Source organism: Furipterus horrens, unplaced genomic scaffold (assembly GCF_987537825.1).
Source record: "Furipterus horrens unplaced genomic scaffold, mFurHor1.1.pri manual_scaffold_6, whole genome shotgun sequence".
NCBI lineage: Eukaryota > Metazoa > Chordata > Mammalia > Chiroptera > Furipteridae > Furipterus > Furipterus horrens.
The window spans coordinates 53,561,060-53,586,558 of record NW_028327176.1 but is presented as its reverse complement, the minus strand read 5'-3'; the positions used below and the strand labels follow the sequence as shown (position 1 = coordinate 53,586,558).

The 25,499-nt window shown below is 35.5% G+C and overlaps 1 protein-coding gene and 1 pseudogene across 1 annotated transcript in view; one reads left to right on the top strand and one right to left on the bottom strand.

Annotated features, from left to right (window-relative positions):
- The window catches only part of EXOC6B (exocyst complex component 6B), a 614,171-nt gene that overhangs the window by 10,028 nt on the left and 578,644 nt on the right, over window positions 1-25,499 (top strand). The gene's annotated exons all lie outside the window — the stretch shown is intronic.
- Window positions 6,299-24,779, bottom strand: LOC150006207 (calmodulin-binding transcription activator 1-like; annotated as a pseudogene).

The following is a 25,499-nucleotide window of genomic DNA, read 5'->3' as shown; positions in this document are numbered from 1 at the left end:
TAAATGATGAATGTGTCAGTAATCTGGTAGGTATTAATAATCTCTGTAGAGGTTGTGACATTTTGCTCTCCCTGAACAGTCTGTGAAATTGCTCATTTCTCTGTAGCTTTTTCAAGAGCATATGTATTAGTCTTGAGTTTTTGCAATATGATAAATGACAAATGGGATTTCAATGTAGTTTTCATTTGTACTTTTGTTATTATGATTGCAGCTGAATATCTCTATATGTAGAAAGGCTTTTTGTATATCTTTGTGTGTGTGTGTGTACTGTTCATGTTCTTTGCTGATTTTTCTATAAAGTCAGTATTTTTCTTTTTGATTCAGGAGCACCAGTACAGAACCTTTGATAGTTATGCTTTGTTTAACTATCAGGAGGATACAAATTGAAATGAGCTGTCATTACTAGAACAAGGAAACCATTGTTTTTAGGGAATGAAAGCTTCAAACCTGCCTTTTCATTATTTTAATTATAAAGGGACAAGAATAAACAGACATTTTAAAAGAATTTTTAAGAATCTTATACCAGAGGCTGTGATTATTTGAAATCAGAACATTTTGGGGGGACTGCAGTGATATTATCAGATAATTTTGCTTCATATACAAATAAAAGTCTTAACAAATCAGAGGATTTCAACATTTAAATAATCTTTTACTATAAAATATTATGGCATGGCCATGGCCAGGTAGCTCAGTTGATTAGAGCATGGTCCCTGTACGCCAAGGTTGCAGGTTGATTCCTGATCAGCGCACATAAAGAATCAACCAATAAATGCATAAAATAAGTGTAACAACAAATCAGTGTTTCTCTCTTCCTCTCCCTAAAACCAATATAAAATGTTACAGCATGTATTTTTATGTTTACATCATTTCTAGCATCAACACAATTAGCATATATGCATTAGTTGCAAAAAGTTATGATAAGGACAATTATTTAGTATGGTTTTGGAAACAGTTTAGAATTTAGATGACATTTATAACATAATTTTAGTTTCTAATATGATATGTATGAATATTAAGTAGGTCATTGAGGATTATAAAGATATTTTGGTTCTTTATATCATTAAAGTTGATAGTTTGTAGTATTTGCTAATGACATAATAATTTATTTAATAACATACCAAAATCAAGCCTTCAGCTGAAAGCAACTGAAGAGATAAAATTAGTGGCTTATCTGTGAAATGTGTGAATCTGAGTTGAGAAGTTGAGCAGTGGTGACGTTTTAAATTTGCTTGGGGAATAAAGCAAAAATAGTGAGGGGGAGGAGTTCATAGAAATTGAGTTACAAAGAGCCCCCCCGCCCACCCCCCCAACTTAAACACTTTGAGTCCTAAGGTGACTAATAGGTAATTTCTTAGAGATGTTTGCTGTTTTGGTGGTAAAGAAGAGTAAAGCCATTTTTGCAATGTAGTAGTATTTGCTGGAGTATTTAAAAAACAAGGAAGATAGTTATTCAAAGGTGAACTGATGTTGTATGGACTTTGTTCTAATATTTGAGTTAAGGAGAGTTCAGCTAAAAATAAACGGTAATAGAATATTTTAATATTTTGGCTATTTTACAAAATAATTTGTGATGTTGCATATCGGTAAATTATATGTATATTTAACATTTATAAATGTCTGCAGAATGGTAAATGTTTTCCTTGAAATGGCGTGTAACTTAACATTTATACTTTACACTACATTTTGACTATATTTTTGAGAGATTAATTTTGTCTTAATTCTGTTTTTGGGTATTCTCAATCTCCTTTCCCTTATTCTGGTTAATTGACAATTGACTATTATTTCTCTCTTTTCTCTAATTTTTTCCTTGCCTTGTTCTAGAAAGGAATTAGATAGTTTCCAAAAATAAATATGATTAAAAAGAATACACATAATAGATGCATCATAGGTGGTGAGGAAATTGGGGCAAAAGGAAAACAAAGGTAGGAAGGAGTATATGAAGTCAAGAGTGAGGCCAGTTAACCCTGGTTGGTGTGGCTCAGTGGATTGAGTGCCGGCCTGTGAACTGAAAGGTTGCTGTTTCGATTCCCAGTCAGCGCACATGCCTGGGTTGCAGGCCAGGTCTCCAGTTGGGGGCATGAGAGAGGCAGCTGATCACTGTTTCTCTCCCTCTCTTTCCCCCCTCTAAAAATAAATAAATAAAATCTTTAATGAACACACACACACACACACACACACACACACACACACACACACACACTACCCAGTGAAAGAAACATCTGTGAGCAAGAACTGTGACAGTGCAACCACCTAGATCACCTTACTGTGATACGTGGTGATCCATCTGGATTGTAACTGTTGAAACACCCGCCTACTATTCAGTCTTGAAGATAACACATTGACATGCATGTTGCACTGTAGTGAATTTACCTTCAGTTAGTACTGTTGTTTGATAATCAATGACATTAACAACAACCTCCGCTCCTTTTTTTAAAGAGGAATTCTATCATTTTTTTTGAGTTTAGGTGCTTCCAGTGATCCTGCTTTTATATACTTGGGAGTCTGACAAACTCTGTGACGAAAGCACATCTCTTGGCACTATGATATTGTATAGTGGAGCACTAACATCTTGTTGTTTGTCTAAGCCAAGTGTCTTTGCTCCTTTCTTCTCAATATCTATTTCCTTTCTTCATATTTGTGCTTCCTTTTTGTGTATCCTTCCTACTTCCTATAATTTAGACCTTTAAAATCTACATTATCTAGTGAAACATCTAAGCAAGGAGGAGTCACCACAGTACAACAAAATTTCACTTTCTGGGGAAGCTTTGGTACCAACAAACAATAAAATTCTAATGTGATATTATCATGCACCATTAATGAATAAGAACAGCAGATATTGAGCTTGACTGACTATATATTATGAAATATTTTTGGTATGGAATCTTGTTTTGGGAAACATGTTTCTCAAAATAAAAAGGAAAGAAATAAGGGAGCTAACAAAACAATTTGTTTTTGATGAAGTAAAAGAATTGCTTGACATTTGTAAGGAGAGGATGGGCAATGAGGATCTTTTAGCATTGGTCTGCAAAAGTAAGATGAGAGTGAAAGGTGAAATGAAAAGAGCTCTTGAAATAAAAAAAAAAAAATGTTATTAGAAGCATTTTAAATGGTAAATGTGGACCTGACTGTATGCATTTATTATTTGCTTTTAAAAAATTAAACTTTATTTGAAATAATTATAGATTCACATGCAGTTTTAAGAAATAATACATAGAGATTCCCCTATACCCTTTGCCGGGTTTCCTCTAATGGTAACATCTTACAGACCTGTAGCACAATGTATCAGGGCCAAGATATTGATACTATGTCTTGACAGTCAAGATACAGAACATTTCCATCACTGCAAGAATCCCTCTTCATATTGCCCTCTTACAGCAACAACCACATCCCTTCTCTCCCCACACCTTTATTTCTATAGTTTTGTCATTTAAAGAACGTTATTTAAATGGAATCATACAGCATGTGACATTTTGGAATTCACTTTTCTCATTCAGCATAATTCCCTGCAGATTCATCCAAGTTGTTGCGGTGTATCAATAGTTTGCTTCTTTTTATTGCTGAGTAATATTCCCTGGTATAGCTATACTAGTTTGTTTAATCATTCATGCATTGGAGAACATCTGGATTGTTTCAGTTTTTGGCTATTACAAATACAACTGTTATAAACATTTGTGTGAATGTATGTTTTAAGTTCTCTTGGGTGTATATACCTAGGAGTGGAATTGCTGGGTCATATGGTAACTCAATGTTTAATTTTTTGAGGAATTGACAAAATTGTTTTCCAAAGTGGCTGTACCATTTTACATGTACCATTTTACATTCCCACCAGCAATGTATGAGGGGTCCATTTTCTCTAGCTATTTTTCAGTATTTGGTGTTGTCACTTTTATTTTAGCCATTCTGATAACTAACATGTGTAGTAATATCACATTGTGGTTTTGATTTGCATTTCCATAATTGCTAATTATGTTGAACATGTGCTTCTTTGCCACTTAGTTGAATTGCGTTCATGCCTTTTGCCCATTTTCTAATTGGATTTCTTTTTTTTTTCTATTAAGTTTTGAGAATCCTTTATATATTCTAATACTAGTCCTTTGTTGGATATGTGGTTTGCAGATATTTTCTCCCATTTTGTAGCTTGTCTTTTCACCCTTTTAAGAGAGTCTTTTGCAGATCATAAGTTTTTAATTTTGATGAAGTTCAATTTATCAGTTTGTATGCAGTATGCTTTTGGTGTCAATTCTAAGAATTCTTTAGATCTTGAAGATTTTCTCCTGCCTTTTTTTGTGGGTGTATGTCTGTGTGTGGGTGTATCTCTGCATTCTCTTTTCTGTTGATCTATATGTCTGTGCCTCTGCCAATGTCCGTCTTGATTACTGTCTTTTTATAGAATAAGTCTTGATATTGGGTAGGCTCATTCTCCCACTTTAATTTTCTTTATCAATATAGTTTTAGCTAATTTAATACCTTTGCCCTTTCACATAAACTTTATCTATATCTACAAAATTATCCTGCTGAGCTTTTGATATGAATTGCACTAAACCTGTATATCAATTTGTAGGGAGTTAATATTTTTACCTTATGAGTTCTCCCAGTTCACGAACATGGTATGTCTCTCTATTTAGCTCTCTTTTGATTTCTTCTCATCAGCATTATGTAGTTTTTAGCATTCACAGTACATGTTATTTTCTAGATTTACACCTAAATATTTCTTTTTTAAGAATGATATAAATGGTGTTTTATTTTTAATTTTGCTGTCAGTGTGTCCATTGCTAGTATATAGAAGTATAATTAATATTTGTATGTTTATCTTGGATCATTGTGACTTTGCTGAACTCACTCATCTAGGAGTGTTTTGTTTTGTTTTGTAGATTCCTTGGAGTTTCTATAGATAATAGGGACAGTTTTCATTCTTTGCTTTTCTAACCTGTGTGCCTTTTCTTTCATTTGCTTTCCCCGGCCAGAGCTTCCAGGACTATGGTGAGCAGACTGGTAAAAGTGGACATCTCTGCCTTGCTCCTGATCTCAGAAAGCATAAAATTAGTTATAGGTTGTTTGCAGATGTTCTCTATGAAGTTGAGGAAGTTCTCTTCTATTCCTAGTTTCTGAAAGCGTTTTAAATCACGAAGGAGTGTTGAATTTTGTCCAGTGCTTTTACTGAATTGATTGATATGATCATGGAATTTTTCTTCTTTAGCTTGGTGGATTATATTGATTTTTGAGTATTGAATGAGCCTGACTCCCTGTTAGTCACTGTGTATGTTTCTGATTATAGACTTCTGAATTCTATTTTCTGCCAGTAGTTTCTTAGGGATTTTTTAGTACATTTTTTTTTATTGTATTTTTTCCATTACAGGATTTTCATGTTTATATTTGTGAGGTGTATTGGTCTGTAGTTTTACTGAAAAAAAAAATTTTTTTTTTAACTGTGATTGTCTGGTTTTGACGATAGGGTAGTATTGGCTTCACAAAATGATTTGGAAAGTGTTCCTTACTTTCTTTTCTATTATCTGGAGAAGCTTTTAGAATTGATGTTAATTCTGCTTTAAATGTTTTGTGGAATTCTCCAATGAAACCAATGAGGCCTGCAGATTTTTGGGGGGAGATTTTTAATTAAAAATTCAATTTCTTTCATAATTTTAGGGCAATATAAATTTACTTTTTTGTATTGGCTAAGTTGTGATAGTTTTCTAGGAAATGGTTTTATTTCATCTAAGCTGTCAAATTTATGTCAAAAGAATTGATAGTTCTCTGTTATTATCCTTTCGATGGTACAGGGTATGTAGTGATATTCCTGGTTTTAGTTTTTATATCAGTAATTTGTATGTATTTTTTGTTTGTTAAATATTTGTCTATTTTATTGATCATTTTAAAGAACCAGAAATTTTTCACTAATTTTTCTGTATTGTTTTTCTCTTTTCGATATTATTGATTTCTGCCCTTACCTTTATCATTTCCTTCCTGCTGCTTGTTTTTATTTTTGTCTTTGCTCTTCAGGTTCTTGAGGTGCATGAGCTTAAATTATTGATTTGAGAATTTTCTTTCAAGGAAGAAAGCACAGATTACACTTCATTTTAAAAACTGAAATGAATTTTAATACAGAACATAAAGATGTTTTTCTATTTAAGAAAATCGGCATGTTACACTTTGAGAGATGAAATGTTGCAGTTTGCACACCAACATTTTAAAAAATGAAATGAAATTAAGAAGTGAAATGGTTACCAAGGTAATGCAGGTCAGGGGGTCAACGGTGAAGGGTCACACCATTGTTACAAAGAAATCCAAAAGGATGACTGCATCATGGTCCCTCATTTGTGTTCCAGTGGTGCCTCTCCTGCGATAAACTTGAACATTTTCGGCAGACATTCGAACAGCTTTTTTGGTGAAAAGTTTTTTTACATGACTGCTATTGCTGTTGCATGATCATCTCCTAGATGTGGCACAGTGTTGAGAACACAGTAGGCACTAGTTCCGGAGAACCCACTTTGAGAAATGCTGTTCTGGCTTGTTTTCAACATGCATTTCCCCTCTGTATGCCCCAACCTACTCTTCTTCGTGACTGGGTCCCTTGAGTGCACGACTCATATCACTTCTGCCGTCCCCCACCCCCTTTTTAAATTGAATTCATTGGTTTATAAAATTACATAGGTCCCAGGTGTACAATTCTGTATGTTGTATTGTGTGTTCACCTTCCCAAGTGAAGTCTCCTTCCATCACCATTGATTCCTGCCTTTTTCCTAACAGTGGCATTTAGTGCTATAAATTTCTCTTCCAGCACTGCTTTACCTGTTCCCATAAACTTTGGTATGTTGTATTTTAATTTAGTGTATTCTTTTATTTGCCTTTAGACTTCCTATTTGACTCATCAATTATTTAGAAGTGTGTTGTTTAGTTTCCAAGGGTTTGAACATTTCCTGTTATGCTGTTACTGATTTCTAGGTTAATACCCCTAATATTGTGGTTGGAGAACATACTATGTATGATTTCAGTTCTTTTGAATTTGTTGAAGTTTGTTTTATGGCCCACAACATGTTTTTTCTTGGTATATGTTCTGTGGACACTTGAAAAGAATGTGTATTCTGCTGCTTTTGGATAGTGTTTTGCAGATGTTGACTAGATCCCATTGGTGGTTGGTGGTGTGCTCTTCTGTATGCTTGCTGGTTTCCTGTTTCTATCAGTTTTGTTGGGAGAGCGATGCTGAAGACTCTAAGTATAATCGTGGAATTGTCTTTCTCCTTTGAGCTCTGTCCATTTTTCTTCAGATATTTAGCAGCTCTTTTGTTAGTTATTTACGTAGTTAGGATTGCTTTATCTTCTTAGTGGGTTGAGCATTTCCTTCTCTGTCTCGTAATTGTCTTTGCTCTCAGGTCTACTTTATTTGTTGATAATATAGTTACTTCTGCTTTCCTTCCATTAATGTTTGCGTGATTCATCACTCTCCATCCTTTTACTTTTAGCCTGCCTATATCATTATAGTTGAAGTGAATTTCTTATTGACAGAATGCAGTTATGTTGTGTTTTTTAATCTGCTCTGTCAGTCTCTGGTATACTTATAACATTTACATTTAATGTAATTATTAATATGCTAAGGCTCAGCTCTGCTCTATATTTGTTATTTTATGTTTATGCTCTTTTTTGTTTCTCTGTTTTCTTTTTTCTGCCTTCCTTTGAGTTATTTGAACATTTAAAAAATTATGGTTTGATTTATCTATATAGTGTTTCTGAGTATATCTTTTTGTATAGTTTTTCTGGTGTTTTTTTTTCTGGTTGTTAACATTATTTAATACTTAACAACACAATTTACTGGTGTCATCATTTTACCAGTTTGAGTGAAGTATAGGAATTTTACTTCCCTTTATGTTCCTTTTTCCTCCCCTGTTTATAACTGTCTTAAATATTTTCTCTACAGATATTTAAACCACATCAAACTGTTTTAATTTTTGCTTAAGCAGCAAACCTAATTTGGAAAACTCAGGAGAAGTAAAACCTATTGTATTCACTCATATTTTTGCTTACTGTGTTCTTTTTTCCTTTCTTATGTTCCAAGATTCCTGTTAAAAAAAATCATTTCCTTTCTATTGAAAGAAGTTCCTGTAGCCATTTTTTTTAAAGAGTAGGCAGCAAGTTCTCTTTACATGAGTCTGGCTTAGTTTTCCTTCATATGAGATAGAATGAATGATTAGTTCTGCTGGTGTAGGATGCTGGTTTGGCAGTTTTCTTTCCACACTTAAAAAGTGTTGTGCCACTTCTTTCTGGCCTCCATTGTTTCTGATGAGAAATTTGCTGTCACTCAGGTTATTTTTCCCCTATAAAAAAGGTGTCATTTTTCTCTGGCTACTTTCGAGATTTACTTTCTCTGTCTTTAGTTTTCAGGAGTTTAATTACATTGTGTCCTGGCATGGGTTCATCCTGTTTGAGGTTTACTGAACTTCTTCAAGAGTCCATAGGTTTATGACCCTTGCCAAATTTGGGAAGTTCTAATTCATTATTTCTTCAAGTAATTTCCACCCCACCCTCTTTCTATTCCCATCCTGGGATTCTGGTGACATGAATGTTGTTATTATTATTATTATTTTGTTATTGTCCTACAGCTCCTGAGATGCTATTTATTTCTTTCAGCTTATTTCTCATTTCAGATAATGTAATTTCTATTGTTATATCTTTTATTTCACTGATTTTTCCCCTCATTTCTTCCATTATGCCCTTGAGCCCATCACTGAGTTTTTAAAATTTCAGTTATTGTATTTTTTCAATTCTAAATTCTCCATTTGGTAAATTGTTTGCTGTATTTTTTTTTCTGAGACTCTCAATCTTATTGTTTCAAGTGTGTTCATAATTGTTTGCTGAACCCTTTCTGTTATGACCACTTTAAAATCTTCATCAGATAATTCTAACATCTCTGTCCTCTCAGTTTTGGCATCTAGTGATTGTCTTTATTCATTACGTTGACAATGTCCTGGTCTTGGTATGAAGAATGATTTAAACAATTTTTTTGATTGATTGATTGAGAGAGAGAGAGAAAGAAATATCGATTCTGATGTTCCACCCATTTATACATACATTGGTTGCTTCCTGTATGTGCCCTGACCAGAGACTGAACCCATAACCTTGCTGTATCTGGGCATTGAACCCACAACCTTGGTGTATCTGGGCGACACTCTTAACAAATTGAGCTACCTGGCCAGGGCAATAATGATTTTTTTTAAAAAGATTTTATTTATTTTTAGAGAGAGGGGAAGGGAGGGAGAAAGGGAGAGAAACATCAATCTGTGGTTGCCTCTCACATGCCCCCAACTGGGGACTGGCCTGCAACCCAGGCATGTGCCCTGACTGGGAATTGAACCAGTGACCCTTTGGTTCGCAGGCCAGTGCTCAATCTCCTGAGCCACACAAGCCAGAGCAAGAATGATTTTTAATTGAAATTTGCACAGTTTCATATTATGACATGAGGTTCTGGCTCTTATTTAAACCCACCCTTTTAGCTGGCTTTCTTTGACACTGGTATGGCATGAGAAGGTGTGGTTGCTCTGTCCCCACCTGACATCTGTTGACACCTGAGAGGGGCTCCTCATTACTGGTACAGATGAGAGTCCTGGCTCCATATACCGTCTCTATGAATGCATGATTGGGAGAGTGGACCTTAACCGTCTGGTGGGGGTGAGAGTTCCTCCTCCCTTCTTGGCCTTTTCTAACACCCTTTGATGGATGTTGGGCTCTTTGTTATTACCTCGGGAGGGTGGAAATCTTGGCTCCCTCTCTGCCTGTGCTTGTATGAGTGAGGGTGGGGCCACACTTTTTTCTATAGTGTTTGTCTGGAATACAACAGTGACTGTGTAAATGTTTTCTGTCTTGGTAGGCTACGACTTTTGTCATCCTTGTCTAGAGAGAGCAGGCTTTTGTTGGGGCTTTTGTTTTTGTTTGTTTGCACCTGTTTGTGTCTCTTCAGTTCCAGGCTGGGATGTGAAACAAAAAGAAAATCCAGGAAACTCACCACAGTGTTGTTCCTCTGGTGCCGAGGTCCCCAGAGAGTCTACTTTCTTCTTACCACCTTTCAGATCATTTTATGTTTGTTTTATATACAGTGGCTGGAGTTTTTAGTTATACTTTGTGGGAAGCATAGGAAAAACTGTTTGTTTTACCCTCTCACAATGGGAGTCATATTGTATGTCTTTTAATTTTTAAATTATTTTTCTTTTTATAAGTGTGATGCATGCTCATTAGTAAAAATAAAATCAAGCAGATAGAAAACTATAAAGATAACACAAATACATATCAGGCAAAAATATCTGTTTTTGAGAAATGACTATTATTTATTTTTTAATTAAAAAAATTAATTTATTTTTAGAGAGATATGAAGGGAGGGAGAAAGAGAGGGAGCGAAACATTGATGTGAGAGAGAAATATCGATGTGAGAGGGAAACATCTATTGATTGCCCCTTGTTTGCGCCCTGACTGGGGACTGAACCTGCAACTCAGGCTTGTGCCCTGACCAGGAATCAAACTGTGACCTTTCACTTTGTGGGATGACACCCAACTAACTGAGCCACACTGGTCAGGGCCCATTATTTACTTCAGGTGATCATCATTCCGGATCAACATCACTTTACACAAATATACAAACAGGAGGGTGAGTAGAAGAAAATAATTTTCATAGAACTTGGGTATTGGAAATACTATAATGCTGTTTCTATTAAAAAGTATTACATTTAGTTTTACTTGAAGAGGAAACTGAAATGAAACATGGAATTATTGAATTTCAGGTAAGTGTTTTTTCATCACAAATGATTTTAATTTTTAAAAGATCTTTTAAACTTAAGGTAAAAAGTCAGTTTCTATATTTGTAATTAAAAAACTTGCAGTCAGTTTTAGGCATTATTACTTGATTTCCCACTATGGAAGAAAAGGAAAACTGTTGCTTTTTCTTTTTTCAACATAGCTTAATTGAAATATAATTTACATACCATACAATTCACCCATTTAAACTGTACAATTAAGTGGATTTGGTGTATTCTCAGGCTACATTATTTCTCCAGGGAAAAGTCCTCTGATGTCTTGCTGGAATATCCATGTGTGGGGTACATATGTACAGGTTTGACTGTTCTGTGTTCAGTCTTTCTGTTAATCTGTTTGTTTTCAGTGTTTTCTTTGTTCTAGGCATCCTGACCTCCGTGGTTACTGCTGGTACTTAGACTCCCATTTGAATTTCATTTTCTTGGCAAATACTTTTTTTTTGTACTACTCCGTTTTATCCTTATTGCTGTTTATCAGCTTTTATCTTCCAGAAATTTGTTGCTATTTCTTGGCCATAGGCTCTTTCCTTGCTTTTTTTTTTTTTTTTTTTTTTTTTGAGTAATGGGTTTATACCTTTCTCTGTAAGGGGTTTCAGGAGAAAGAAGGAAGGTAAATAAATGCATGTGGTTATTTCATCACATTGAAACGGAGGTTGGAAGCCAGTGTTTCTGCTTAAATAGTAGATAGTCACTAGATTTTAATAAATGAAGGAAAATTCCAAAGAAGATTTTCCATAGCCACTATCCCATCCCCCAACCCCATTTTCATTACTATTTTCGTACAATGTGATGACCTTCTTCCATTTATGTAACTCTCACTTTTTTTCTAATTTTCCTCCCACATATTTTCTCTCAGTCTTTTACTCCCCTTCTTCTGTTTTACACTGCCAGTCGTTTGTCACCCAGTCCGCCTCAGTTCTCTCTATCCATGACTATCCTGCAGAAGTCTTGCAAACTTATCTGGGTGTCCCAATGTTTTCAGTTCTTTTTTTGTTCATATTTTGTAAAAATTGTATTAGTTTATGTGATTTTCTCTTAAACTTTATTACTTTCTATTTGTGTGAAGTTATTTTATGTCATATCACGAGTGTGTGACATTTCTAGCTAATACATTTAAAATTTCCTTTTGTTAAATGAGTAACCTTTATGTATCAGGTATTTTATTTTTAAACTGTACTGGATTTTAAAGTATTTTTTAAGTATTTTAATTTTTTAGAGAGAGGGGAAGAGGGGGAGAAAGAGAGGGTGAGAAACATCAATCTGTGGTTGCTTTGCGCACCCCCAACTGGGGACCTGGCTGCAACCCAGGCATGTGCCCTGGCTGGGAATCGAACTGGCGACTCTTTGGTTCGCAGTTCAACACTCAATCCACTGACCCATACCAGCCAGGGTTAAATATTTTTAAGTTTTATAAGTTTATTGTAAAAAAAGAAACAGTTTAGAAGTATATAAGTAACATTCCGTCTCTTCCCTACTCTAAACTCACCCCTTCAAAGCATTATTAGTAGTTTGATTGCAGTTTTCTAGACTTTTTTCTTTGCTCATATAAGCATATGTATATATACACACTTGTATATACATACAATCTTATAATTTTTCTTTTTAAATGGGTATTACCATATACATTTGATACACATCTATTTTTTCTACTTAATATATATGTCAGATATCTTTATGAGTTGAAACTTCTAGCTCTTCATTCTTTTTAATGACTGAAGAATATTCTGTTGTATGCAGTTACATATGCCTCTGTTGATAGAAAATTGTGTAGTCTTTTAAATATCTGTTTACATATTAATACTGGTATTTCTGTAAAATAGAGTCTTTAAATGTGGGATTGCTGAATTTAAGCTCTGTAACTTAAAAACAATTTTTTCCCTCACTCATGAACATTTTTTGTTGCTTTTAGAGAGAGAGGAAGGGCAGAGGGAGAGAGAAAGAGAGGGAAGCATTGATGTGAGAGAGAAACATTGGTCTGTTGCCTTCTGACACGTGCCTGACTGTGGATTGAACCCACAACCTGGGTATGTGCTCTGATCGGGAATTGAACCTGTGACCTTTTGGTTTATGGATGACACTCAAACTAACTGAGCCACACTGGCCAGGGCAAGCTTCATAAATTTGAATATTTGATAGATACACCTATTCCTGCCTATTCTTTTTTGCTTCCAAATTAAGTTTATGGTGGAAAATCTAAAACCTTAAGAAACCCAAGAAAATAGTATAGTAAATCTCTATGTACCTTTCTTAGAGTCTTAACAGTTGAACATATTACAAATATTGTTTTATCTGATTTTCTTACTACTTCCCCCTTCCCCCTGCCTTGGCTAATTCTGAAGTATATCTTAGAAATCATATTATGTCATCTTTAAATACTTTAGTATCAGTGTATTACTTTTGGGAAATTTTGCATTGATCTACCAATATTTGCTTCAATACATGGGGTCCCAGGAACTTATTTATTGAGTGAATCAAGGACTGCCCAAAGTTAGTCTGAAATTATTATTTTTTTGGCAATACTTAGGGATCAAGACCAGTTTTCTAAGGTCATACCTAAAACTATATAATCAGCATATAAGATAGAGCTTTTCTTTTCATTCTTTGTTGGGGTAATGGTAGGAAAGGAAAGAGGAGAAGAAAGGCATACATCAGTTCAACCCAAAGAGTAATCAGATCCTTAGGATACAAGACTATAAACAACAACAGCAACAAATATTCTTGTTTGGCTCATTGAAAATTATCATCTGATTTTTCAGAAGACTTTGCCTTCAGTTCCCAACTCCTGTGACACATTTAAAGAAAAGGCTCTAAGTAACAGAAAAGGATTTTTTATTTGGGCTCATAAAAGTTTTACCCAGAGTCTTAAGCTGAGGAAGGGTCAAAAAAAAACCTCATGCAATCAATATTCTTTTTTCTTTTTAAAATTTTATGTGATCAGTATTAGAACAGCTATGCCTCAAGTTTGCCAGCTCCTTGCATAATGTTGACTGGAGGAGTTCAAGATTGCATTTATTGAGGATGCTGGCATGTAATTGTAACGGATTATACATTTTTTACTAAGGAGGAGAAAAATGTTGTCCTTTAAAATAATGACTCAGACTCTTCTGCAGTCAGAAAAAACTATTCATGTGGAGTAGGTAAATTGGCAAAGTGGTTCTTAAATAGTTGTGAAGAAAGAAAGTCTTTCTAAGAGCTTTATTTAGCTTGAATTTTTAAATCACTGTACAGTATGGGGGCCTGTGACCAGTACCAGAAAGTGGCCTCTTTTCAATATACTGTGTTCTGGCAGTTTGTAAAGCTGGGAAAACAACCTCCCAAAGCTATTCCAGATTTAAACTGACATTGGTCTCAATTATCAAATTTGGACAACATGACCCAGAATTTGCCCTTGTTAACCAGACTTACTAAAGAAAAGTCAGAAGATTATAATATATTCTAAAAAAAAAATTCAGGAGTCCTTTTTTTTGGTTTTATTTCCCATGTTACTACACGAACTTGGTCAGGAGATTTATTTTTTGCTACTGGGCATTCTTTGACAAGCTAGGAGGACAAGTCCCATGTTGCTTAGAATCAGTTTTAAATTACAACAGTTTGTTGACAGGAAAGGCAGAGTAATTTCCCAACATACTTGAGTCAGAGTAGTAAAGGTTTCATTTCTGTTACTAGAAAGACTTTAAAATTCCCTGATCCTCCTTGTTTTATTGTTTGCTAGCCCTCTAAGGCATGGGGATGGTCTCTGCAATAACTGTCTCTTTTTAAAAGATTTCATTTATTTATATTGAGAGAGAGAGGAAGGGAGGGAGAAAGCGATGGAGACAGAAACATTGATGTGTGAGAGAAACATTGATTGGTTGCTTCTTGTGTGCTCCCCAACTGGGACCAACCTGCAACCCAGGTATGTGCCCTGACTGGGAATTGAACTTGGTGACGTTTCACTTTGTGGAACGACACCCAACCAACTGAGCCACGCTGGTCAGGGCTGCAGTAGCTCTTTTTACTAGTTAAATGAGGGAGAAATGGTCATCTACCTGATCCACAAGTGAACAGCGGCTGCAGAATTCAGGTTGCCGTAGATTTAATATTTCTGGCGCTAACATTTTGCACTGTTAGGTTCTGTTCATCAAATAAAAAAATGTAAATACTATTTCATTCAAGTCAGTATGTTGTCATTAAATTTTCTGGTAATCAGACCACTCATTTCTCCATGTCTGTAGAATGGGCTGCATCAGACCATGTCTATTGTAGTATTCTTGTTCTCAGAAATATAAACAGACAAAATAGGCAGTGAAAACCATTAGAAACAAGTGAATAAAACTAAATTGACTCAGAAGTGAAGATAATGAGTCTGTAGCAAAACTCTCTAAATAGTTTTGCTTTGCTGTGTACTAGAATCCATAGTCAAATAGCATCATCCTTTTTGATGGGAAGCCAAGTGTCAGAGACAACTTGATATTTTTATATGCTTGAAGCTAGGACCCCAGAGCTGTATAGCCTAATCTATCATTAGTTACTTGGAAAGATGAGGTTATAGGTTATGTACATAGCTGGGAAGTTCATGCCAGCCTGACCTCTGTGAACTTTACTGTCAGATGTCTTAAAGATTTCTGATTCACTATGAAGGTACAGGTATGGTCTTTATTAGGTTAATTCTTATGTCTGGTTGCTTTGTACAGTTGTGCAGGTTATATAGTGGGTACATAGGACATTTATAGTGTAGATTAATGTAGATTTATATATTCATTGGGACAGATTTCCAGCAGATGGCAGGCAAGTTTCTTGAAGAGGAGATATATACCATATGGGGAAATGTAGACCCTATTTTTAAGTATTAACAATTTCTTAGAAAGCTGTAAGTGAGAACTCTTTTTCTTAAGTTGTATTTGTAGATGCAGTAATTTTAAGTGTACTCTCCATATATTTACCCTTTCTTTCCTATATTTATTATTTCTCCCCCATTTTTCTTATCTTAATACTGACAACATTATTTTTTTTCTTTCCCTGAAGAAAAGAGCTCTTAAATGAATTTGCTATAGGGTATTTTGGACTTTGATTTTTGATGTGCTCAGTTTATTCACAGTTTCACAACTCTGAGGCCATAATGTAGATGTTCTTGCCATGTTGAGATGACTTAATGCTTGGATTCTTTTAATAGTATCATTATATGTTTGTTACTGAGCAAAAGGGGGTTCTTTCACATGGCGCCTTGGTGTAAGACCCAGCCATTAGTGTTGAGGAAAACAGGTCTTTATCTACAATATTCCAATCTTGGGGGGATGGGGGGGGGTGGTTGTGAGCACTTCAACTTAGAGCCCTGTTCTCCCATGGGACCCAGCACGTCCCTTGTTCCCCAAAAAGCTGTAAGCCAAAAACATGACCAGAAGTTCCCCATTCCTTATCTGTCAGCTCTTTCCTTCAAAATCTGGGGTACGATGTCATCAGCTTCCTTACAATAGTTCAGGAAAATATTCACCGTGTTGCACTGGATCATGGTGAAGTCCAGGTTTTAACAGAGCCCTTTCTGCATGTCCCGAGTTCCAAAAGTCCAGAAGTCCAGGTCTGCAAGGCAGGAGTCCTTGACAACTTTGGAGTCTGCTGAAGTCGGCACAATCAAAACAGCATCATGCCAGCTTTCTTAGTAGCCCAGGCCACATGGCCGAATTATCCCTGCAAACTGCATAGCTGCTCCTCTCAGATCTCATGGCTCTTTCAAAACCACATGGTTCTCTCTCCGCAAATAGCTGCCACCTTATTTTTAAATCCCTGACCATGGCCTGTGATGCATTGTGTGTGGTAACCAGTTCTGGCAATTAGCAGAACCTTGCGCAGGCCCATAAGCTCTTTCATCACCATTCTATGGCCAAAGCCCTTCCCATCTCCTTGGTGCGTTGGAAGGCCATGGCCATTTACATAACTAAGACACTAGCTACCTGCCATAGATAGTCAAAGGCCTCTTTCAGGGAAAATGGCTGTGCTCCACTGAGTCTATCCCCTATTCCCCAAATCACGGGCTGTGGGGAGTTTTGAGGACGGCCCCTTTTCTACCCTGTAACATGTTGAATAAACCTCACATCTTTGCCAGAGATTTGGGTATTACTCAGTTGTGATTCTATCAGTATATGGTCAGCTGGCATTCCAAGTTCATTTGTCATTACTCAGAGTTTTCAGAAGGTTGCCCTGCATAGCAACAGGCTTTTGATTGTATTCACCATCTAGAGCTGTTGTTTCTACAGCTGGGTTTGGAAGTTTTGTTATTTGTTCTTTTCGTATCAAGATTAATCTGCCCTGACTGGTTGGCTCAGTGGGTTGGGGTCCTCCACAAACCAAAAGGCTGCCCATTGGATTCCCAATAAGGGCATACACCTGGGCTGTGGGCAAGGTCCTCAGTGCGGGGGTGCGCAAGAGGCAATCAATGTTTCTCTCCTTCTCTTTCTCCCTCTCTTCCCCTCTCTCAAAAAATAAATAAGTAAAATCTTAAAAATATGATTAGTCATAGTTATGGTAGGGCTGCTGCTTTATTGCTGATATTTTGAATATTTTCAAGGCTTTATTCCCAAAGTTTATCAGCAAGCAGGCTCTCCAGGGAGAGACATAACCTACACTTGTTTGAATTCATGTGACACTAATTCATGTGACACAATACCAAGAGGAGTTTAAATTGGCTTTACAGGTCATCAGGTTTTGAGTTCATCTACAACAGTCATTCTTGATCTTGATATTGGATCAGAATTACCTGGATGGCTTGTAAATACATATTCTGGGTTCCTCTCCCATAGTTTCTAATTCAGTAGGTTTGGAGTGGGACCTGAGAATTTGCATTTCTAGCTAGTTTTAGGTGATGCTGATTTTGCTGGTTTGGGTCACATGGAGAATCATTGCTCTGAGATAAAAAGGTCTTATCTGTCACTCTGACATGAAAGGAAATAGGTTCAGGTCTTTGAGAAAGTGATCAGAATCTTAGGATATTTTTTCTAAGATGAAAAAGGATATTTTATATATACATATAATAAAAAATTCAAACCATAAAATTTAAAGATAAAAACTACTTAAAATCCCATTATCAATACAGTAAACTAATTTTGGTAACTTCCTTGTTTTACTGTGCATTCATATGAATTTATAATCCCATTTAAAATATTTCCATTTATACCTGTTAAATTGTAACTTACTTCTAAAATTCAACAATATATCATAGACACATCAAATTAGTCTTTCATTATATAGATTGTATAACTTATTTAACTAATGATAGCAATAAACATTTAGATTGTTTCCAATTTTAAGCAGTTACAAATTCTTATACTATACTTTGTACATATGTTTAACCATCTTATTATGAGTTCCAAGAAATTCAAAGGAGAAGTACGTTTAAAGTTTTGGTACATATTGCCAAACTGCCCTCCAGCAAGGTAGGTAATATGAATTAACACTTCTACTAAGTGCCTAAGCTTTACCTGCAAACTGAAATGGTTTAAAAATAGTAACTTTCTTTACTCCAGTCTTATGGTAGAAAATGTTTTCTCTAGAGAGGAACAATAACTCTCTTTGGAGCAAATACAAATTTTAATAGTTCTGGGATTGATAGCTCTGTCCCCTCAAATTTCATTATAGTTCCGATAAGATTAAACTTGGTGAGCCTCAAAGTACTGTTCTGGACATATCCTTATATTCATGAAACAGAAAGGAACTTCTCAGATGACAAATACATTATTTATTCTTCATTTAAGTTTTGTTAAAAGTTTCTGAAAATGGTCTTTATTTCAGGGTACAGACAGTCAACATAGTGCTTTAGGAATCATCTGGTAACCAGTTAAATAACTAAAAGTATCTTGAAACTTTAAGGTGTAAAAGGAAACCTTTAAAATAGAAGTAAAATAGTCTTTTCAGTGATATTATTTTTTACTATATATATAAAAACATATGTAGAAAAATAGAAATGTAAAAGGACGAGATTAAGATATTGATAGCAGAGATGCTAATGTTTTCTTTCTGTGTCTCAACAGAAACTGTTGTTCTATGTAGGGTTTGTGTCTGAGGCATTACTTTGTACAGAGAACAAGGGACTTCCTGATTTGAGGAATGTATCTGAACTGAATTTATATGCCTATCACAGCCCTACCAAGCCCAAATACCTATTTTGATATTTGTTCCTGAATTATGTAATGCACTTTATGTTTCTTTAGCAACTCTGAGCAACTGATTACTTGCAATCACAAGAAAGAGGATGCTGCTTGTTTCTTTAGGTGTATGAAGAAATTTTACTATTTAATATATTTGATAGAGTGTATATTGCTTTGATTTTAGATCCTTTCAGAACCATAGAGTTTAGAAAAGGTATTATAGAGAAGTCACCTTGTGTTGTTCTCTTTTTTTACCTAAATTTTAGTATAGTGTAGTAGTTAAGAGCCTTGTTTCCAGCACTCCACTGTAGTAAATAAGTTGTGATGGGCACTCATTGTTATTTTGATAATTTATCAAATAACAGTCACTGAACTCATTCAAATGCTGATGTTTAGGTCATAATCTATCAGCACCTTCTCTAGGAATTAGAGGAAATAGAAATTTATAAAGTAGGAACTGATTAAAGTTTTTAATTGTTAGCAGACTTTACATGAATAACTTTTTTTCTTCTGTTGCTCCACATTTCACCAAAATACCTGGATGATATTCACCAGATTTCAAGATTACATTTAGGGTTGTTTGACATTCACTTGGGGAGCTCTGTAGGGAGGGCCTCCTCAAAGATAGGCAGTTATTATTCCAGAGCAGCTGATAATGAGCTATGTTAAGAGGCCCATATGACTGCCAATTTGGAGAGTCATGCCTTATATACGTAAGAAACCAGAGAAACAATGGTTTCAACCTGAACTCCAAATCAAAGCAGGTTATGCCTCTACCAAGAACAGCTCTATATAGTATGTGACAGGATTTCTCTATTATGGTGGTTAATGAGTTTACTGAGCAACATGACAGTGGTTAGTGGGAGGGCAGTTAGTTGTTTATAAACTTGTATTCAATTCTTATCCCTAATACCAAGGAATTCTTGCCAGTGGACACCTTCCTTTTGGAATGAGATTTAGGCAGTGCCTGCTGGCACACCATGACTCCAGCAGAGAGGTTGAGGCACCGTGGCTCCGTTGGAGAGGGTGCGGCACCATGGCTCCAGCAGAGAGGTTGAGGCTGAGTTTTAGTTCCCTCAGGATTCCATTCTCTTCCATTTTATTAATATGTCTTACATGATATCTACCAACATTTTGCCCACATCCTACTTGTTATTATAGGTACAAATTATTCTGGCATCTTCTTTTCTTTTCTACCCTCTTCTTTCTAGTTTAAGTCTTTATATTCTCAGTGGCAAAAGGGGCCTATCTCCCAGTCGAATTATCTCCTTTAATTGTTTTTCCTGAAGCTCTCTACCTAGTGATGTCCACTTATATCTCACTGACTGTTTGCAAGGATTGTCCTTTCAATCATTTTTTACCTGACAGCCACACCCACTCTTCAAGGCCTGCTTTAACTGTTTGTCATTTCTTTTTTTCTAACTCTTCCAGGTTAAGTAGTTCATTTTCTTTGCTTCTAAAGAACATTGTTTATAGCTGTTACAGAATTTATCACATTATTGTAGAATTGACTTGTCAATTTTCCTTTCTCTAAAGGCTAAGCATTTTACTCTTCTATGAGTTTTATATTCAGAACCAATATATCATAGTAACATTTGGGATTTTGGATGGATAGGGAGTAGGGAAATAGACAGAAGTAACCAATATTATTTTTTAAAGTTACTGTATTATGAATGTAGCCTGTTCTTAGGCAGATTGGATTTAGGAAAGAGTATATATAAAAGTTATGGGTCTGAAATTGGATTCTTGAGAAACTATATGCCCACTTACCATTTGGAAAGTCTGTAGTTTTTGTGTATCCTTTACGTAGATTTGTGTCTCTTTGAAGATTACTACTCTAAAGAATTTCCTGTGCATTTATATAACCCTGTGTTTTAAATTTATTTTTAAGTTCAGAAAGTATGGTTAATACTGCTTTCAATTTAAGCATACAGGTAAAGTTAAGGTTACATGTAAAGGAAATGGTCACAGCACCAATGTACGTAATATCTAAAACATGGAAACAATAAAGATGTCCAAAAACAATAGAATTGGTAAATAAATTACAGTATGTTTATATGGTAGAACATTATACAATAATGAAAATGGATGAACCATAGGTAAGGTAGAACAACATGGAGTCACCTCATTATTTATATAATATTGAAAGAAAAAGGGCACAAAAGAATACAACCTTATATTCCCTTTGTATAATATACAAGAATAGGCAAAACTAACCAGTGCTGTTTATAGATGCATATATCTATGCTCAGATATAAAAAAGACCAAAGAAATGGTTATTACAACCTCATGGTAATGGCTACCTCTGGAAGGAATGTGATTAGAGAGTGGTACCTGGTAGGGCAAAAACAATCATGATTCTAGTAACCAACTGGCTTTGGGCAAATTATCTAACTTCTTAGCCTCAGTTTATTTGACTGTAAACTGGAATTATATAACCACTTTATGAAAGTTGTAAGGATTAAGTGAGATGAACTATATAATTCACTTAGCTCAGTGTCTGATTAATAGTAAATACTAAATGAATGGTAACATTTTCCCTATTACATATATTGTATTATTACTTCACCAGATGCTATAGGATTTTGGTAGGGAGGATCAAGTTCAAAGTAGGTGGATGAAATTAAAATAAGAAAATCTAGACATAATGATAAGGTCAAGCAACTACATTTGTGTGCTATCACTCATATACCTTGCTATTAGGTCATATATATATTTTTATTATTAACCTTCAATATAAGTCTGAGACCAGATTCAAATCACTATATCAGCCAGAGTTAACCCATGTCTTATGGCTTAGATGTCATCACCATTTTATATTATATTGGTTAGGTAACTTTTCCAGGGTTCTGCAGCTATTAAGTGATAGATTGAGGATTTCAATCAAGATTTTTTTTCTTCATAGTGTTGTTACTTATGATTAAATTTGACTTGAAAGTTTCCAGAATATAGATGTTAGTCTGCCTTCAGTGTACATGTAAATGCTCCCAGGAGTATTTTTTAAAAATATTTTATTTATTTATTTTTAGAGAGAGGTGAAAGGAGGGAGAAACAGAGGGAGAGAAACATGATGTGTGAGAGATCAGTTGCCTCTCTCACACTCCCAACTGGGGACCTGGCCTGCAACATGTGCCCTGACTGGGAATCAAACCAGTGGTCCTTTGGTTCACAGGCTGGCACTCAATCCACTGAGCCACACTGGCCAGGACCCAGGAGTATTTAACTGAGATATTCCCTGAGAAAGTTCTAGTGAAGAATATTGGATTATATCCATTTTCAGGAAGAACTCCATTTTCCATGGCTATGCAATAGAGTCCGGTTAAACTAATTCAATTTATTCCAGGCTTCCAGGAGTAACTCTAATTTAACAGGGCCCAGTCTGAAATGCTGAAGCTGGGATTTTGGAAAATTGTTTTGAATCTAAAGTTTAGTGAATTCAAAACTACAGGCAAAAGTTTACAGGATTGGTTGCTGAATTTCATCTCATGTTGATTTACTGCCTTTGATGTTTACTGTGGTGAAGCCGGATTTGATAACTAGTTTGCAATCAGATTTATAGTGTACTCCAAGGATTAAAAAGATGACTTCATCAGGGATTGCTTATCCACTTGATATTGAAGATATATGTCCTTTGGGTAATGACTCTTTCCCAGCTGTATTTGTTCTTTCATTTTTATTTGTTAATAAGTATTTATATAACCCTGTGTTTTAAATTTATTTTTAATAGGCATATTTTCAGTTCAGATAGTATGGTTAGTATTGCTTTCAATTTGAGCATACAGGTAAAGTTAAGTCTGTTTTAAAATCTACCCAGAGAGGTTGTGATATCAAGATATATCCCAGCTCCAGGTTGCTTGTTAGTGCTAATAGTAACCCTCTAGTTTGATTTTCTAGACTCTTACTTTGTTTTCTACTAAGCAGTTTTGGATTGAAATGGACTACAGTATTCACTCATTTATCAAGGGCATTATGTTCTAGACCCCCCCGCGAAATAGGAACCTTACATTTATTCTACACTCTTAAACCTACGTAACTTTGACAACACACCTATACAGTACTGCAAAATCCCACAATATAGCAAAAAATCCATGATAAATAATTAAATATAATATTTTTAAAAATCCCGCGATACAGTGAGCCCGTGATAAATGAACCGCAATATAGAGAGGGACTACTGTACTTTCGTATTGCCTTCTATATTACTTAAGAAAGAGATATGAACAGCTTGTTCACTATATTTAGATTTAAATTTTAGGAGGCCAGAATAGGCTAAAAGCATGGTTTTTAGTGAGTCTGCTTGGGGTTCCAGAAAGTATTTGAGAGACCTTTTAATAAGCTAATTATTGAGCTTTTTAATAAAAAGTCCCTATTTTTACATTATTTTAAGTTTGTTTGCTATTAAAGAGCTTATTGTGGATGAAGTCATTTCTGCATTTGAAGTATTGGCAGGATACTAAATACAGATTTCTTATTTTTATTTAGGTGAAAAACCCTCTTTTGCTACTAAGGTTGTAGAAACTTGTTATTTACTGCTTATATCTTACTGTTTTGTTTTTCCTAGGAGATTTCTTTGATTGTACTTAGTATCTTCCTTCTTGAATTTCAAAATTAAAAAAAGTTATCTCTGTTAAGTTGTCTGATGTTCTCTTGAAGCGGAGGTGTTATTTGTGGTGGGTGCTGAGAATGTACTTAACAAACCAATCCATTTCAACCATGTTAGAAAGGAAGTGGATTTATGGCCACCAAATGTAAACTCCTTTTCCTAGTAAGTCCTGTGCCATTCCTCTGAGTGTGGCAACCTCAAGGGGATGGGGGGCTATGAGTGTATGTAGGTAGTTTGGTATGAGACTTGATAAAGTTTATAAAGAGAGGACAAAATCAGAGATTTTGCTTTCTATTAATTAGGTGGTATAAACAGTAATTTGACCCCTGAACTCTGGGAGTGTTAGTGTATGAGTCTATAAAGTTCTGCCTTCCTGCTCTTTACTGCCCCAACTTTTTACTAAGAAAAATCCCTAATTTACAAAAAATGGAAAGAACAACCATCTAGATTCAATAAATAATGAAAAACATTTGCCATATTTACTGTAGCTATACACATTTTCCTCTTTGGGAATCATATTGGCTTTTTTTTTTAAAATTCCTTTTTGGTTCTCACATGATCTTTAGTTGAAATATTTCTCTGCTCTGGCCAGGTGGCTGAGTTTCGAATATTTTCCTGTACACCAGAAGGTTGTGGGTTTGATTCCTGGTTGGGGTGCTTATGGAAAACAACTGATTGATGTCTCTATCTGTCTGTCTCTCTTTTCCTCTTTCTCTAAAAATCAATGAACATATCCTCAGGATGATTAGAAAAAATATTTTCCTTCGTAGTTCTTAATTAGCTTGGCATTCCACTGCACCACTATTGATGTCATCTGTCATGTCATGAGGGTGGTGGCCATCAGCATTGCAGCCTACAGACTGGACATTCCCTAGGATCTCTTTAATGGTTCCAGGAGTTCTCTAGCTAAACGTCAGTGCTGCATCTGTTGGGCAATGATGACAATCTCATCAAAAGTGATATTCACTGTACTTACTGTTTTGTTTTTATTTTCTTCTTTCTGTCTCTTGCTGGTTCTTTGAGAGTTTTGATGATCAGGGCAGAGGTTGCAGGTACTACCTCAATCTGGGGCCTGTTTGTTCTGAATGGTCAGTTTTACTGTAATCTGTAATCTTCAGACGCTTCCAACCACAGTTGCTTTGGTGCTATCACCTCCAACCTTTTTTGGGAGCTGATTTTGGGAGCCAGGGAAGGTTTGGCACCATGTTCCCCACTGATGTACCGCAGGTATAGGACTTGGATCTCGTTGGGGTTGAGTTTCAGCAGCATGGTTGAAGCAGTTGGTGCTGGATGAACCAGGATTTGGGATGACTGAAGAAAGTTGCACCTTTGCCTCCTCCGAGCCAAAAACTGAAAATGGTCACGTTGGCTTTTCCTTATATAGTTGGGAGAAAATTAAGTTTGATGTCATCAGTCACTAGTTCTGATCTTTACATTCTGCCTGAAAGGCAGCACATTTTGACTTCTGAGTCATGAATGAAGCAGTTTTCTTTCTGATAATGTTAATCATAATACAAACATTAAACATGTAATCAGACCCACCTTTTAGGAACTTGGGAGGTATAGCTAAAATTTTTATTTTTTAATTTTTTAATTTTTTTATTTTTTTGGTTTTTCAATTACAGTTGTCCCCTTTTCTCCCAATTTCTCTCCCCCACCCAACCCACCCCCTCTCCCGCAATCATTTCCCTCCCCGTTGTCCATGTCCATGAGCATAGCTAAAATTAAGAAGTAGGAGACTGATATTAATTCACCTTAACCTCAGATGCTGTTGAGGTGTTTAAGTGCTTGCAAGCTGAGCCCCAACAAGCTAACCACACACACCTATCATAGTCTCTCTCCCAAACTTTTTCATCATATATTCCCTGGACGTGGAGATGAAGTAAGGATGTAGAAATAAAGTAGTGTTTATTCATTGGAGCATGATATATTGCATATTAGCTCATTAAATAATGGTAACAATGCTATTATAGATATTAGTATCCTCAT